The following is a 5,173-nucleotide window of genomic DNA, read 5'->3' on the forward strand; positions in this document are numbered from 1 at the left end:
TTCATTTTATATTTTTAAGTTATGATTAAAATTGTGAAAACAAAAAAGGAAATCTTATTTATTGTAGTGTTGACTTAAATTTCATCATGATTTAAAATTGAATTGTGAAAATATATAATATAGGTAAGGTTTATTAAGGAAAATGATTGAACCAAGTCTATTCAATATTAAAAATCAGCTAGGAAAAAATATCAAGAAAATCTTGAAGGAAAAATCAGGGTGTTGTTGCTTTCGTTTTTTTAAATAGACGAATTTCCATGGTTAGTAAAAGCTTGAAAGTAATGGCATTTTTTTTGGAAAAGAAAATATTAATTGTGGAAAAATACATCAATTTGCAAAAAAAAATTGATAATTAATTTATGAGGACATTTGGTGAGTTTCTTTTTTTTTTTTTTCCTTTTTAAACTTTTAAAACAATTTTAAATTCTAAAAATTTTGATTTTAAACCACATAAATATATTCATACACCAATCAAAGATTAGAAATTCAAAAAAAAAAATTTCTAAAAAATAAGTTTAATATTTAATTTTACCTAAACTTTAATAAAATTTGGAAATAGTTTTTAAAAATCACAAATAAACTAAAAGTCAAAGCATTTTGACCCAAACTGATTAAATATATTTACAATTTGTTTTAATTTTTTTAATGTAAACTATTAAAAAATAATTAATTAATAATTGAACAAAAATTATCTAATGTCACTTATAGATTTATAGTTGTCTTTCTGTTTAATATTTTCAATGGTACTAATGGTCAAAATCGTAATGTTAATCAATTGGTAATTTTTATTCAAAAAATAAAAGAAATGTAAAAAGTAGACAAACATTATGTGCCACTTTTTGTAGTTTTTCGTAGTCATGATATTTAGTCATTAATCCCATGGTTAAAGATTGTTTGAATTTTAATCCTAAACTTTTGCATTTTGGAAGCATTTCAAAAAAAAAGAAAAAAAAGATAGACAAACTTTATGTGCTAGTTTTTATGGTTTTTCATAGTCATGATATTTAGCCTTTAATCCCATGGTTGAAAATTGTTTAAATTTTAACCCTAAAAAAGGGGGATGATGTTGCATCACCATTTTTGCATTTTGGTGTTTCTTCTCATGTCCTTCATAGTCATAACATTTGGTTTTTAATGTCATAATTGAAAAATGTTTGAATTTTAACTTTGAGGTGGTGTTGCACCACCACTTTTTCATTTTGGCATGGTTTTCCATGTCCTTCGTAATCATGATATTTAGGTTTTAATTTCATGGTTAAAGATTATTGAAATTTTAAACCTAAAATGAAAAAAGGGTGACACAACGTCACCACTTTTCAAAGTCAGCATGGAAATCATGATTTGTTGTGACCTCCAAAAAAACAAGCATTAGATAAAGTAATCGTTATGTTGGTAACGTTGTTTTCCCATGAGATTCAAACTTGACACCTAATTCGGACTAAACCCCACATAAACAAATTGATATACACCTCAGTGGTTTGCTAAGAGGAAATTTATAGAGTTTCTCGCAAGGAACAAATTGACTAGTCTTTATTCCTAAGAAGCAATCATGATGTAGGTGTTTACCTAATGACTAATTTCAAACGCAAGTCCTATATTTTCCTATACTAATGTTGCTATCAATGCACCACTATGTTTGTATGTGTCAACCATGGAATCTTTGGGACACCTTGTAGGTGTTTACCTAATGACTAATTTCAAACGCAAGTCCTATATTTTCCTATACTAATGTTGCTATCAATGCACCACTATGTTTGTATGTGTTAGCCATGGAATCTTTGGGACACCTAGAGTACTGCTCAAATTTTAAGAGATACTCTTTATTTTAAGTTGAAGTGCATAATTTCATTTAATCCTTCAATGATGAAGAGTTGCTAAAATACTTGTACTTTAATTGGCAATATAAAATTAAGTACACTTTTCAAATAAAATTAGTCTAAATAAGTTATTGTCTTTTCAATATTTACAATGTCAATATCTAACTCATTAATGCCAAATCACGTCTATTTTCTTTAAAGGAATTTCAAAGTATTACAAATGACTTTGTAAAGATTTATACACAAGGCCATAATTAGACCTTTTTGTGACACTCATATCAAAGGCAAATTGTTTTGTGTATCCATATGGTAATTGGGCACCCCATAAGAGATTAATATCTCAAGAATATTACGATCATGCCTAACCTTAGGAGTCGTGTTTCTTCTAAATCTCATTAGAAAATAGCATATTTTCATATAGTTTGAGGCCTTTATTAAAGGTTGTTAATTCCATCAAAACACTATAAGATCTATGAAGAGAGCCTTATTACTTTATGAGACTCTAGGAACATGAAAATATAACATGATTCTTGATGTAGTTTCCCAAAGACAATTATTCTCTATAGAGGAATCAATGCCTAGGGAATTGATCCTGATGAACTGATTTGAAATATTGGTCACTGGGAAGAAACTAGGGTCATTTCCTCCCGAATTAAAAGCTATTATCTCCTTTGAACATTCACCAAGAAAAAAATTCAACATTTGCAGTTTCAAAACTTTAATAAGGGATGGAAGAAGATTAAAAAAAAGTAGAGTCTAATTCCTTGAACATTTCAACAATGAATTCATAAAATTAAAAATCTGGACCGAAAACACCTTGAGCAACTAAGAATTCAAGGGATACAACAACTACATCCTTCATGACATTTAAATCTATACTACAAGTTCTCAATAAGCTTTTGGAGGGGTATTCAAAGCAAATTGAATTTTCCACTAATCTCTTGAACTTAACTCCATCATATAAATTTATTTGTTAGAGATGATTTGTATGTATTTCTAACATTGATAATTTAATTCAAACAATAGAAGCATCTAAGAAGAAGGAAGTTTTTGAAACAGAAATAATCACACTAGAAGAAAAGAAGAACATAATGTTAATGGTTGAAGTTGGAATCTTTAATAAATGTCTCCAGAGTTTTTATTTCATATTTCTAGAAACTTACAATTTCTTCCTCAGAACTTCCAACCTCTCCAAGTTCCCGCTCCTCTCCTTTTATCACTATTGGAAACATAACTTCGAGTTAGTTATGGAATTGTTCTTTAAATGATTTTAGCTTGTATTTATTTAAGCTTTCAATCATTTTCCAAGTTTCATTAAAAATCTTATATAATAATACAAAACCTTTGTTAAAAGGCACTTTGAAATTACGAAATAAAGAAATAAATATATATTTTATATTTAGTGAAATCCTAATTCAATATATTAAAACCACTTGCTTTATAACAAGAAAAATGTGTAACCCCCCTCGGGATTTTGAAATGAGGGGGAGAGGCCTCTCAATTTATGCCCACTGTTGATTTGTGCTGAGTGGTTAGGAAGCATTTTAATAACATATAACCCTCCTCCTTAGCTCAATGAGGGACTAGAAAAGTCTTGTCATGCAGCATGTGAAGTAGGAAATCCAAAATCCATATAGTTCCTCGAATCATGCTAAGAAATAGATGGAGAGTGCATTAGTAGTTATTGTCTATATTGTTAATACATATAAGATGAGGTGATAGGTTGATTTAATGAGAAAGCAAATTGGTAAGTGGAAATACCTTAGGCAGGAGATTCTACATCCATAATAAATTTTACCTTCCCATTTTCTACTCTCTTCATTTATTTCTTAATTACATGAGGGTTCTTTAATTTTTGCTTTCGTGTTTCATTGATTACATAGAACATGCTTCTGAGGCTAGTTTCTTCCTAGTGAGATAAGTGTCTACAACATGAGAAAATCTAGGTTATAGGAGAACAATAACCCATGTAGAGGCGTCCATTCAATATGGGATTTGATAGTATATCCATAATGAAACATGTTAGTTAATTTTTCTTCTAATATCTTCTCCTGAATGAGCTTGAGAGTGCACACAAAAGGTTTTTCTTTACCAACAAGAATGTTAGTTAGGCGGGATATCACCAAAGAAATTATTATCATCAATAAATATATCAAACACAAATAAATTATTTCCAAGAGATATTGTCGCATGGACTTCTCAAGGTGTTATTAACCTTCACTTGGGAAGAGATTCTATTGTGAACACATTTTGTGGATCTTGTTGCAACAATAATTTCAAGTTTAGATGAATTTCGTAAAACTCTGTAAACTGGATTGTCAATATCATCCTTTATTTTTTTCATTGTTGTATCAATTTCATTCTTCATAGAATTTCTTTCAAAGTATCTTTCAATAGGACAAACAAATGAAATTTGATTTTCTTTAGTCATGTTTCCTACCTATGATAAGCAAACAACACTATGTTATTGCAACCTTAAATCATTACAAACTTCATTGTCCCAAAATAAGGCATCATTATCATGGTATAATGGCCTTTATCTTTTATTTCTCACATATTGCATATCCTTCTATGGAATATTTGGAGTACTTCCATTGAATGTCAAGGAATTATCTATAGAGCATTCTATCAATTGAATTTGATGGTGCAAAGCACTTTCATGAGCATGAATTTGAGGGATTTCTAGTAAAGGCAACAAATTCACAGTTTCAAAAGGAGAGCTCAAGCATCCATATGACACTTTCATTCCCAGTTCAGAGATTATTGCCTTACAACTTCTAAACCTGTAGAGGCTACCATTTTGTATGCAATAAAATGGTTAACCTTTTCTAATATAGATTACAGGTACTTTCCTTGGGATTCTATTCTAAATTGCAGTTGTCTTTAAACCTCTACCTACTCATGGAGTCTCCTTTGTACTTCCATCTGCACTCGTAGAGCCTATGTTATTTGGAAGCTCTCATTCACATCTTAGTTTATCATATTTAAAGATGAAAAGGTACTAGCTCCCTGACCCTATGTTAGGAAATATGCTCAAACACAATATGAGACCTACAATTATTATATTCCACGAAATAATATGCCTTATAGGCTGGTGCAGGGTAAAGTAACACCCGCACATACCCACAGTATGCATTTAACACAATAATGCATCCACAACTATCCCAGGATATTTAACTCTACAATGGAGTTAAATATTCAAACCATAAATGGTCAAGTGGCCCTTTTTATCAGTTCCTGTGTATAGGAACTTCAATCACCCCCCCTAAAACCTCCTATCGGGAATCAAAACCCTTCAGAACCTTTTAAATCCTTTATCCATGCATATATAACCTTCTCACTTCAATCATTGGTTA

The 5,173-nt window shown here is 30.1% G+C and overlaps 1 pseudogene; it reads right to left on the reverse strand.

Moving 5' to 3' along the window:
* Positions 1–3,984: 3,984 nt before the first annotated feature.
* LOC149200168 (protein PHR1-LIKE 3-like) lies at positions 3,985–4,953 on the reverse strand (annotated as a pseudogene).
* Positions 4,954–5,173: the final 220 nt, after the last annotated feature.

This window comes from Pinus tabuliformis, chromosome 2_1, assembly GCF_031772625.1.
Source record: "Pinus tabuliformis cultivar Carrire ecotype Pingquan chromosome 2_1, CPIR1, whole genome shotgun sequence".
In the NCBI taxonomy this organism is placed as follows: domain Eukaryota; kingdom Viridiplantae; phylum Streptophyta; class Pinopsida; order Pinales; family Pinaceae; genus Pinus; species Pinus tabuliformis.